This window comes from Enhydra lutris, unplaced genomic scaffold (assembly GCF_002288905.1).
Source record: "Enhydra lutris kenyoni isolate GAN:26980312 unplaced genomic scaffold, ASM228890v2 scaffoldscaffold2, whole genome shotgun sequence".
NCBI lineage: Eukaryota > Metazoa > Chordata > Mammalia > Carnivora > Mustelidae > Enhydra > Enhydra lutris.
Window position 1 is genome coordinate 66,297,828 of NW_019154086.1, and position 13,311 is coordinate 66,311,138.

The following is a 13,311-nucleotide window of genomic DNA, read 5'->3' on the forward strand; positions in this document are numbered from 1 at the left end:
GTCTTTTGTTCAATTCAGACCCTCGACTGATTGGATGAGGCCCACCACACTGGGGAGGACAATCTACTTTATTGAGTCTATCATTTCAAGTGCTAATTTCATCAGGAAGTGCCTCCAAAGACACATCCAGAAATAGTGTTTAATCTGGGCTCCCCATAAAATTGACATGTAAAATTAACCATCACAGGCACTAATCCCATTCATGAAGGCTCCACCTTCTCATCTACTTATCACCCAAAGGCTCCGCCTTCAAACCATCATATTGGGGATTAGGCTTCAACATATGAATTTTGCAGAATCACAACATTCAATACATAGCAGGGTACCACATAAACAGCACCCAGTAAAAACTGAGGGCATGAAGTCTCTAATGAGCACATAGACAACATTTCACATTTGTTGCCAAAACTCATTACTGGAGGAATTAAGCACAGCCTGTAAGACTTCAGTGGGACAAACAAAACAAAACAAAAAGAAACAACAAAAGGAACCTTTTGGAAGCTTCTCCCTGGCTTTCTTCAGACTTAAGCCAATATCCCTTCCCCCTTTTGGATTCTGCTCTGTATCCTTTCAGTGTAATAAATCTTATCCATAAGTATAACTATATGCTGTGCATTCTTCTAGCAAATCCTTAAACTGGGGGTGACAGTTGGTGTCAGAAGTGTGACTTATTAAAAACAACCCTGACTCATTGAAATATGGCTAAAACAGTGGTCAGAGAAAGAAAGTATGAAGGGGATACAATTATGAACCTTCACATACCAATGGTTATCTAGTCATGTGGTATGAAACAGCAGCTGAGATGTCTTTTCTGGAAGGTGAAGGTTACCTATGGAACTTGAAAATGATAGCTCCAACCCTAGGAGAACTGGATCCATAGGCCACTTTTGGCCAAGGTAGCTAATGTAAAGGAATTAAAAATTATAGCCTGGCTGATGTCTTTAGGTTTTGTTCTCCCCTTTAGGTGGGAGGAGAAAGGGTTTGAACGCTGCCAAAAAACATTTCCCAAAATGTAGTATGTTTGTACTGCTCACTCCTCCAAGTGAGAGGAAATAAGATTAAGTCAATTCCAAGGCTGGCACAAACTTTAGACAAATCAGAAAAAAAGAAGAGCAGAAAAATAACACTCTATCCGCTGGTATAGCAGCCTGTTGCATTCCAGCTGGGATCTCTCAGTAGTTGTAACATTAATCCTGAAAGTGTTGAATTTCCTGCTAAGGTTTGAGTAAACTTGCAAAAAAAAAGAGAGAGAGAGAGATTTCTAAAATGGCTTTTTATTTTGTGCCTATTGCTTCTGGGTATGTGATTTTAAAAAACAGTATAAATTATATTCTTGTAATCTCATAAATGCTAACGGGATTATTCCAACATGGAAAGCTGCCCAATAATAGGTGTGAGTAGAACAGGATTTCTTGCTTGGATGGATTAAAAATTTTAAATCCTTGAAAATCTGAGTATTGAAATCTTCATAGGTGATTATTGTTCCCATGATTTTTACCTATTGGGGCCTATGAGAAAAGGCAGACAACATAAAAGGAGAAGTAATCTGCACAGGAAAATGCACTTTTAGAGTTTTAAAAAGCAGTTTTAGTTTGATAATAAGTTTCTGTAAAATCAGATGTCTGACTCTTAGAGACTGATGATTGTCTAGACTAATTGTGCATATTTTTGAGTAGGTCAATTTGGACTCTAAGACTGACAAGATAAAAGGGGCTTAGCAGAACTTGGAATTCCACTGTCGGCCCCTGTAGTCTCTCATCTTTGCTGCTGCCAAGGAAGAAAAGTCACTAGCTTCTGGAATCCTGAATCCAGAGATCCTAATTGCCTGGACCTGATGGTAGCCTGAAACCTAATAACATCTGTAACAGATTAGTTCAATCTTGGAAAACAGACATAGGCTTAATGAACAGAACTGAGATGCTGGGACTACTGCAGACTTAAGACACCCTTCCATGGGGCCGTGGGCTATAAAAACATCATGGGTGCTCTCTGGACCACGTGGGTCACCTGCAGATGCCCATAAGAAAGGGCACATTCCCTGATGGGACCATCTGAAACCAAGCTGCTGGTGGCTGTATATTTCTAATGTAGGGACTAATTGCATTTGAGATGAATGACCAAAAGGAACCTAAGCTGTGATTCCTGATGAAAGCTGCAAGTTGAAAGAGAACACAGCATGGAAGTAGGACGTCTCTGCCCACTCCTGACAGAAAGGACTCTCAACCCCTGCTCAGGAATGTCTCACTGCTGTTGACTTATGTCTGACTTTCAAGAATATTTGAAATTTGTAACAAGAGACTGATGGCCTGATTCAACTTTACTCACCTTCCTCCTAAGTTAGGCAGCTTGATTATTAAAAACAGCTATTCCCAAAAAGGGATTATTCTTTTTCAGGCTGCCTACTGAATAAATGATCAGGATGAAAAGGGTGGGAGCTATGTAAACATGTTCTGAAAACTTTTGAAAATTCAAGGTTTTGTCCTAACCAGTTCCTGACCATGCTGTCTTTCTGGTTAAGTTATATTAACAGTGTTTTTCTATGTACATTCTTCTGTCCCTCTGTTACAAATTCCTTAAATCATCACTTATTAAGTGGGCCACAGGATGTCAGAGAGTGAACTGTGGCTCAACAACAGACATAAGAGGAATTAAAATAGGGAAGTTTACTACTTACAAGTCCTGGAGGAAGTGCCTGGCACACCTTGAGGGGCCATGTGCAGAGGTCAAAGCAGAGTGCAGACAGAGAGAGGTAGACATTGGGGCACATTTTTATTAGAGTCTGCAGGTGGAGTGCTTTGGAGTTCCTGGGGCTAAGGTTAGGTTGGTCAACTGAAACCAAAAGGGCAGGGTTTGCAATGCCACACTGAAGTCTTATCTAAGGAGCCACGTGAAGAGAAGGCAATGGGGGCAGGGCAAATGGTTGATCATGAGGGATGTTGGGGAAGTGCCAGCAGGAACTTACATGTGCTTGTGACTCTGTGGACTACTATCTAGGGCATGTGCTTAGGTGAGGGGACTAGTGTCAGTTTCAGGACACTGCTTGGCCAAACAAAATGAGGTCAATGCAGCAATACCATGCAGTAACTTAACTAAATTCTTGACACCCTCTTTTTACCCAACGCTTTTGGATTATAGATGAGAATAAAAATGACTGGGGAAAAAAATGTAAAGTAATGACTATTAAATGAGACACACTGATTTTGTAATAACATGGGGTGGGGGGGAAAGCCCAGCATCTGGGAGATACAGGGAAAGAGGATGTTAATGATCTCATTTTCATAACTTCTCTGTTTTTCAGAACTGTTCCTGAATGCCACTGTTGCCTTCCCAGGATGCTGTGAGGTCTTGAATTCGAACCACTACTGAGCCTGTGATCACACCTGACAGCACTGACTGTGGGACAGCAACGGTGGGCCCAGGTCCTATGTTCCCATGAAGAACAGCTCTAGATGTTGTCCACATTCATGAGGCAAATGAACTGATGTCAAAGACAAGCAAAATTGGTGAAACTGCCTTCTGGAAGTCCTTCTAAAACTAAGGACTCAACTGCATTATTTCAACTGGACAGAGAACCCTAGGGCAGAAGGACTCACAGCAGGAAGCCAAACTAGGGGCCCTCTTTACCTCTAATGCCTACTAATGTATGTCTTCATTGGGTGACCTGCCAGTTGCAAATTTTTTGTTTCCAAGGGTACTCTCTGGATTACTCTTCTTGAATATGTACCTTCTTAACGTTCATGGATCGCCTCAGTCCTGGAAGGCATGCAGCTCAGCTTCAACTTACCAGGCAGAGTCCTACTGTGTTTGAATGGATAGTTCAAGCCAGGTAAAAAGGCAAAACTTTTGAAGGCAAAAACTTTAGGAGAAAACCACCAGGCTTTCTAAGATTGACCTTTATTGTCGATGGGATTTGTTTTAATTGGCTAAATCCAGGACCCTGGAGGGCATACTAGCAAGATGCTTTCTCCCTGCCACAGGGGGTCCTGTTGACAATAATTTTGCTCTAAAAAAGCATCAGCCAAATGGGGTGGACTTTGTAGGAAGGAGTTAACAAAGTAGCCTGAGACTACACATCCTTAGAAAAGCCTTGCTTGATCCTTGGCTGGCATATGGGATCTTGACTGGTAAGCAGTTCTACAGTAATATAAAATTTACCCTAATTGATGAATGGCTTAAACTGCTTATACAACCAATGGTTTATTCTGAACAACTACATTTTTTTCTGGAAGTCTGGAATTTTTTGTACAGGCTAGGCAGTATGTGTCTGCATGACCAGCTTCCAGTAAAAGCCTTGAGCTCTGAGTCCCCAGTAAGTTTCCCTGGTAAATAACACTTCTCATCACTGGAAGAATTAAGCATGTTCTATGTGACTCCACTGGGAAAGGACCAGTTTTCACTTTGCTGACTTTTCTTTGTGTCCTTTCAATGTAATAAACGTTAGCTATCAGTATAACTACATACTGAGCCCTGTGAGTCCTATATGTCACTGAACCTAGGTCTGGTCTTTGGGACCCCCAAGACAGGAAGGAAAAGGAACTCTTCAAATCTGGGCCAAAAATTCTCCCAAAGCAACAAGATATGAAGTTACCCCCAAAAGAAAAATAATTTGGCCTACAGTATATAAAATAAATCCACCTCCATTTTTCTCCTAGTTAAGCCCATTTCCTTAAATGTATGAGAAAAGATGGCTCCCCAATTTGCCTGGACTCAGGTTCTTATAAGAAACCTGGAGCAGCAAGGCAACAGCAGTAGTTGCCAGATTTTTGGGGGCTGGAGAACTGCTCTTCTAGGCCTGTTTCTGGAGCCCTCGCACAAGAGGAGGCCAATCCGCCCCACCCCAGTCACCATGAGCCTGCCCTGACCTGGACACCTGCCCTGAACAGATGCTGCCAGGGGCAGAGGACCAAAGGGAGCTGCCCTTTTGACCCTGCTCCAATGCTCTACCTTGCCAAGCCCATGGTGTCAAAAGTGTCAAGTGGCTTGAGACAGCTGTAGTTTTCTAAAGAGCCTGCCTGTGTATTTTCTTACCATGCTCAACGTGAAAGGAATTACCTTCTCTTAGAGGGTAGGAAGCTTGTAGCGCTCATGTTCTCATAAAGCAGACAGACATCACGGACGCTCAGGTAATCGGTGAAAATAATCCTTCGGCTGTGTATAAATGAGGTGGCTTTTCAATGTCCTCTTTCACAGTCCCTGCTTCAGGAGACTGTAATCCTGGAGGGAAAATGATTTTCTCTCTATTTCATTGTCTCTTTCATTTATTTAACTCCCGTTAGTTATTTCAGTGCATTCCTTTTACTTAGTTCATCCTCCATAGCCCCTATTGTTACAGTAATTTATTTTTTTCATTCATTTTTTTTTCTTGCTAGTTAAAGGGAAGAATTTTTCCCACACTATTTTCAAGTTTGCCTAAGCCACTCTCATTCCAGAAAAGAAATGCTATGTACAGAAAAACTAAGCTGGGGCATCTTTATATATTTATATACAGTCAAAATACATCAGTGGTTTTTACACAGTTTTTACCTGCCAAAAAGCAGTGCTTGAATACTTGAAACTGTGAGCTGTTAATTTAATATCCTGATTGTCAGAATGTTCTTTTACAGGTAATATGTTAAAGCCCAGTCATCCATTTCCATGACTGTTACAAGTTACACTGTGAAGTTTGCCACTCTGTTGCTTGGTGTTTAACTAAGTGTCTGAAAGTATGTATTACTTGAGCATACCTCATCATCACTTCTTATTCTAAAAAGCTATACCATTTCTATTATGAAAGTACTGTTGATGTAAAAAATATCTGGGGGGGTTGTGTTTTCAGAGGTCTGCCTATTGGTTATATAATATCTAGTTACTTTGGCAGTAAGCATCATCACGTTCTGCAGGATTTGGGCTAATGGTAGGCTTGACAACAGTCAAAGTCGTCAGATGTTGGAATAGGTTTTTTAAGACAAGATATCATCTCTTCTACAAGAGACCTTGAAGCATAGTATTGATTCTCATCTGTCAGAGATGGAATCTACGCAGATTTGCCTCCAGCAGTGTTATGCCTTATATGGCCTCTCAAGGTCTCCTTGATTCCTGGGCAGCTATTATTCTAAAACAGATTGAACACACTATTTGTTAAAATTTACCACTCTGGGGGAAAAAAAAAAAAAACTACCAGTTTAGCTCATCAATGTGTTATACTTCAGAAAAGGCTTCGTCCCAGTTACTAACTACAATTTCATAGAATCTAAGGGTAATGTCTCAGCACTTTTTTAAAGTCCGAGTCTACAAGCCTCCCCATAGAAGTGCCCCAGAAAAGAATTGAGAGAATTTAAGAATCCTGTGAGTCTCACTTCTAAGAGGGGGAAAATTTTGCCAAGTACTATAACAGAGTGGATCACCAAACATTTAAAGGAAACTGTGACAAAATACTTATGACATTTAGAAAAAGAAATTGGAAAGATTTAAGTTTGAGTCAATAAACAATGAGCAGGGGTGCCCGGGTGGCTTAGTTGGATGGGCATCACACTCTTGATTTCGGCTCAGCTCATGATCTCAGGGTTGTGAGATTAACCACCCCTGCGCCTCACTTGTCCCCCACCCAGGTGCAGCTCAGCACTCAGCAGGGAGTCTGCTTAAGATTCTTTCTCTCCCTCTCCTTCTGTCCCTCCCCTCTTTCCTCCCCTTCTCTCTCTCAAAGAAATAAATCCTTAAAAAAATAAAAATAAACAATGGGTAATTTTCACACTGTTATAAATAAAAACTTTAACAAAGCTCCAGAACGATCTGTTCTGAGGATCAAATGCCATACACTCTTAGTATAAATGTGGTCTTTCTGGAAAGAAATACAGCAAGATGTATTAAGAAGATTTGTTTTGAATATTCATGTTCCTTGGCCCAGAAATTTCTCTTCTTAGAATTGTAAGTATATAATCAGAGGTATGCAGAGGAAATTTGTTCATCATAACATTATTAAAAATAGCAAAAATGTGGGGTGCCTGGGTGGCTCAGTTAGGTGTTCCACTCTTGGTTTCGACTCAGGTCATGATCTTCGGATTGTGGGATCAAGGCCCCCATCTGCTCTATGCTCAGCACAGAGTCTGGAATCTGCTTGTCCCTCTCCCTCTCTCTCTGCCTCTCCTCCCCACGTACACACACTCTTTCCCAAATAAATAAATAAATAAAATATTTTAATAAAATAAAATAAAATAGCAGAAATGTGGAAACATCTTAAAAGCACAATTGGAGACCATGCTAATAAATTATGGTATCTTCATACAACAGAATTCTATGCAATCATAAAAAAAATCAAGGGATTTAATGACACAGGGAACTTCTCAAAATAAAATCTTTGGTGACAAAATCAAAATATAATACACTGTGATAGTTAATTTTATTTGTCAACTTGACTGGGCCATGGTGCCTTGCTATTTAGTCAAACATTATTCTGGATTTCCATGAGAGCATTTGTGAATGAGATTTACAATTTTTTTAAGTATAAATTGTTATTTATTTATTTGTGGCAAATCAAATTTTTAAAAATTTTTTCATTTGAGTATAGTTGACCCATAATGGTATATTAGTTTCAGGTGTACAACATAGTGATTTAACATCTCTATATGTTATGCTATGCTCACTACAAGTGTAGCTACCATCTGTCACCATATGATGTTCTTACAATATCATTGACTGTATTCCCTGTATTATACTTCTTATTCCCATGACTTGTTCATTTCATAATTGGAAGGCTATATCTCCCACTCCCCCTCATCCATTTGGCTTATCCCTTTGGCAGCCATCAGTTTGGCATCTTTTCCTGTAAGTCTGATTCTGCTTTTTGTTTGCTCATTCATTTATTTGGTAGATTCCACATATAAGTGAAATCACGTGGTATTTGTCTTTCTCAATCTGACTTATTTCACTCAGCATAATACCCTCTAGGTCTACCCATGTTGTCACAAATGGCAAGATTTCTGGATGAGATTTATATTTCAACTGGTGGATTTTGAGTAAAGCAGATTGCCCTCTATAATGTGGGTGGGCCTCATTTAACTAAATAGTTTGAATAGAAAATAAGATTGACCTACCCCAAGCAAGAGAATTCTACTAACAGACTGCCTTTGGACTTCAAGTGCAATATTGCTTCCCCTGGGTCTCCAGCTTCCTGACTCACCCTGTAGATTTTGGACTTATCAGCCTCCATAATCACGTGAATCAATTCCTTAATAAATCTCCCCCTCTCTCTTTCTACATGACACACACCAACACAAACACACACACACACACACACACACACACACACCCTATTGGTTTTATTTCTCTGGAGAACCGTAATAGATACAGTTTATACTAGTATGATCTCAAATATCAACTATGAATCATGGGATTTCAGATAATTTTTTTTTTGTTCTTTCTATTTTTCTCTACATTCTCTCTCCTTTTTTTAAAGATTTTATTTATTTATTTCACAGAAAGAGATCACAAGTAGGCAGAGAGGCAGGCAGAGAGAGAGGGGGAAATAGGCTCCCTGCTGAGCAGAGAGCCAAATGCAGGGCTCGGTCCCAGGACCCTGAGACCATGACCTGAACCGAAGGCAGAGAGGTTTTAACCCACTGAGCCACACAGGCGCTCCTTTTCTCTACATTCTGTAAGTGATCATGTAGCACTTTTGTAATCATGAAAAAATGTTATTTTAAAATGACTCCTGTACGTCATACCTAATGGTGAAAGGCAGAAAGTTTTCCCCATGAGATCAGGAAAAAGGCAAGAATGCCCACTCTTACCACTCTGATTCAACACAGTACTAGAAGTTCTAGCCAGTGCAATAAGGGAAGAAAATGGGAGGGGGGTGAGGGAAGGCATACACATTTTAAAGAAAGAAATAAAATTGTCTCTATTTGCAGATGATTGTATCTAGATAAAACCCCAAGGGATTTACAAAACCACTCTGAGAACCTATAAGTGAGTTTCACTAATGTCCCAAGATACAGGTTTAATACAAAGAAAACTTAATTGCATTTCTACATACTAAAAATGAATATGTGGAAATTAAAATTTAAATCACAATACCATTTATAATTGCCCCCTAAGGAAAGTGAAATACTTAGATACAAATCTAAGAAAAGATGTACAGAATCTGTATTCTGAAAATGACAAAAAGCTGATGAAAGAAATCAAAGAAGACTAAAGAAACGGAAAGGCTTATTCATGAATAAGTCATGAAGCAAAGATGTCAGTTCTCCCCATACTAAACTCTAGGTTTAATACAAATTCCTATCCAGGTGTTTGCAGACATGGAAAAGCTTATTCTAAAATTGATAGAAATTCAAAAGACATGAAATAGTTAAAACAATTCTGAAAATGAGGAGTAAATTGGGAGAACCATGCTATACAATGTTAAGGCTTACTGTAGAGCTACAATAATAGAGATGGTATTGTGTTGGTAGAAATACACATAGAGCAATGGACCAGAATAGAGAATACAGGAAAAGATACAGACACAGATATCTAAACTAAATTTTAAAAAGTGCAAAAGCAATTCGAGTAAGGAAAGTTGAGTAAGGAAAAACCTATTTAACAAATGGTGCTGGAACAATTAGACATTCACATTTCAAAAAATGAATCTTTCAGCAGCCATCCAGCAGGGCGTGTGCATCTGTGTTCACCATGTTTAAAAAAAAAAAAAAAGTAAAAAAAAAAATGAATCTTGACCTATGTCTCATACCCAATACCAAAAATTAACTCACAGTGGATCACAAACTCAAACATAAATTATGAAGCTATAAAACTTTTAGGGAAAAAAATGGAGAAAATGTTTGAGATCAAGAACTAGGCAAAGGGGTGCCTAGCTGGCTCATTTGGTGGAGACTGTGATTCTTGATCCCAGGGTTGTGAGTTCAAGCCCCATACTGGGTATAGAAGTGAGATTATTTAAAAATAAAATCTTTAAAAAATTTTTTTTAAAGAAACAAAGCAAAGAGTTCTTAGATTTCATACTAGATGTGCAATTCACAAAGGGAAAAATGGATTAACTAGATCTCATCATTTCAAAATCTTTTGCCCTTTAAATGACCCTGTGAAGAAAATGAAAAGACAAGGTGAAGACTAGGAGAAAATATTTGCGTTTGCCAACATATCCAACTAGTTTCTAGAACATATAAATAGCTTTCAAAATTTGACACTAAAAGAAGAAAGAACCGAATTAGGAAACGAGCAAAAGACATTTAAGACATTACATTGAAAAAAACAGACATCAAATAAGCACATGGAAAGGTGTCAACATCATTACCCCTCAGGTCAATGAAAATTAAAACCAAAATCAGATATCACTATAAATACCTATCAGAATGGATAAAAAATTTTAAAATAATGTCAACACCAAATGTTGGAGAAGAAGCAGAGAAGTTAAATCCTTCTTATTATGGTGCTGATGGGACTTAAAAATGGTACAGCCACTTTGGAAAATGGTTTACCAGTTTATTTTAAAACTAAAAATGCAGCTACTATATGATCCAGCAATGGCACTCTTGGGTATTTATCTTAGAGAAATTAAAGCTTTGTTCATGCAAAACCTACATATGAATGTGCAGATTTGATGCAAACAACAATTTAGATTGCTTTTAAGAGAATTATGCTGAGTGAAAAAGTTTAGTCTCAAAAGAATACATACTATGTAATTTTATTTATATAGCATATGTGAAATAACACAGTCACAGAGATGAAGAACAGATTAGTGATTGCCAAGGGTTAAGGATTGGAAGCCGGGGGTTTTGGCTATAAAAGTTCAGCATGAGGGAGTTGGGATGATGGAATAGTTCTACATTTTTATTGCAGTGGTAGTTACATGACATTTGTTAAAACTGTGCAGAACTGTAACTCCCACATACAACAAGTGCGTGCATAGCTGATGAAAGCTAAATAAATTCTGTGGATTGTATCAATTTCAATTTCCCGGTTTTAATATTGTCCTATAATTGTCAATATGTGAAAAGTGGTGTGAGACCCCCATGTGCATTTATTTGCAACTTCCCGTAAAACTATGATTATTTCATAATAAAGGTAAAAAGAAAAATGTCTAGTAGTAAGAAAAAGAAACTTCTCTAAATGAGTAGCTACAAGATTAAAGTGCTGTTGATCTAGAGGTATTCTGGGAAGATAATAATGAGGATAGCATAGATTTTCAACCTCTCTGAATCCCCACATAAAAACCAATAGAGCAATTGTAGAGGAAAATATCCATGGACAACTCTACAGCAAATACTGGTGACAAGGTGTACTTCGCTCCCAAGTGGACAGTGTGGGGACAAACTTCCAACAGCTAAGACCTGGGATAGTTGTTCATGAAGGAGGAAAAGAAAACAACAAAGCAACTGCCAGACCTGAGAACAGGAGAACCACAAAATAGCCAATACTTTGGAAAACATAAGGGACCAATTTGAGAATAGCACTAATGTTTTATCCAGCAACATTGCTAAATTATTAGTTCTAGTATATTATGCTTTTTTTAAATTTTCTATGGAGACAACCATATTATCTATAAATAATGAAAAGTTACTTCTTTCCAATCTTCCTTTATTTCTTTTTTGTCTAATTATTTTGGCTAACACCTTCAGTACTATATAACAGAACCCAGAATCCCTGACTGGTTCTTGGCTTCAAAGAGAAAAGTACTAACGTTTCACTATTAGGTATGATTATTTATTTAGATTTCCAGATTATCTTTATCAAAGTTCTATAATAAAAATGTTTTTCTAACTGTGTCACAGGCAAATAGGGCAAGACTGTGACACTGGTTAAATCTTAGTGGAAGATGGTGGTAGATTAAAAAGAATTGCAACTTTTTTGCTACTTCTCCCATTGAGAGTTGGAGTCTAATTCGCCTCCCCATGAATCTGTGCTGGCCTTAGTAACATACCTGGACCATAGAAGGTGGCAGAGCAATGTTTTAGAAAGTTATGCAGCTTCTGCTTAGGGCTCCTGGGACATTCTAGGAACCGTTAGCTGTCACATGAGTCTGACTGCCCTGATTGCCATGCTGGAAAGGCCGCAAGAAATTGTCCCCCTATACAGTCTCAAATTAGTCTAGTCCTCAAGCTCTTTGCACCAAGGTGTGAGACCCTGAGTGAAGCTGTCTTGAACTCCCCAGACCAGTCCATTTGTCAGAAGAATAAACTATTGACACCAAGACAGGAGTCAATCAAGCCTGGGCAAATTCCTGAGCAATAAAACTTTAAGATGTAATAAAATAGCTGTTTTAAGCCACTAAGTTGCTTTAAGCCACTGCCATTGGGATAGTTTGTTAAGCAGCAATAAATAACAGGAACCTAGGCACAGAAACTATTTTTTATGGTTTTACTTTTTTTCATAATTTAACAAGGGGAACCCTCTTACACTGTTGGTGGGAATGCAAGTTGGTGCAGCCACTTTGGAGAACCAGTGTGGAGATTCCTCAAGAAATTAAAAATAGAGCTTCCCTATGACCCTGAAATTGCACTACTGGGTATTTACCCCAAAGATACAGATGTAGTGAAAAGAAGGGCCATCTGTACCCCAATGTTTATAGCAGCAATGGCCATGGTCGCCAAACTGTGGAAAAAACCAAGATGCCCTTCAGTGGACGAATGGATAAGGAAGATGTGGTCCATATACACTATGGAGTATTATGCCTCCATCAGAAAGGATGAATACCCAACTTTTGTAGCAACAAGGACAGGACTGGAGGAGATTATGCTGAGTGAAATAAGTCAAGCAAAGAAAGTCAATTATCATATGGTTTCACTTATTTGTGGAGCATAACAAATAGCATGGAGGACTAGGGAGGAGAAGGGAGTTGAGGGAAATTGGGAGGGGAGGTGAACCATGAGAGACTATGGACTCTGAAAAACAATCTGAGGGTTTTGAAGGGGCGGGGAGTGGGAGGTTGGGGGATCCAGGTGGTGGGTATTGGAGAGGGCATGGATTGCATGGAGCACTGGGTGTGGTGCAAAAATAATGAATACTGTTACGCTGAAAAATAAAAAAATTTTTTTTAAAATTAAGTCTCCTCCTCATTGTTGGATTTGAGGCTAGTTTTCACTGATTTGGAAAAACAACAAAAGGTAAAGAAAGATAGGGGAGAACAGCCTAGAGGACTTCAGGTTCAGTGCTAGATCAATGCTAAGATCAAGTCTGCATAACAAACACTCCTAGTCCAATAGGAATGAATTAGTCACTGGCACCCTTTATTGGTGGCTACTCCACTGCAGGCCCATCATTTAGTGATGGACCAGTATCTTCATGCAATTCAGATGACGGAATACCTTTCTCTAGGCAGACATAGCCTGATACCAG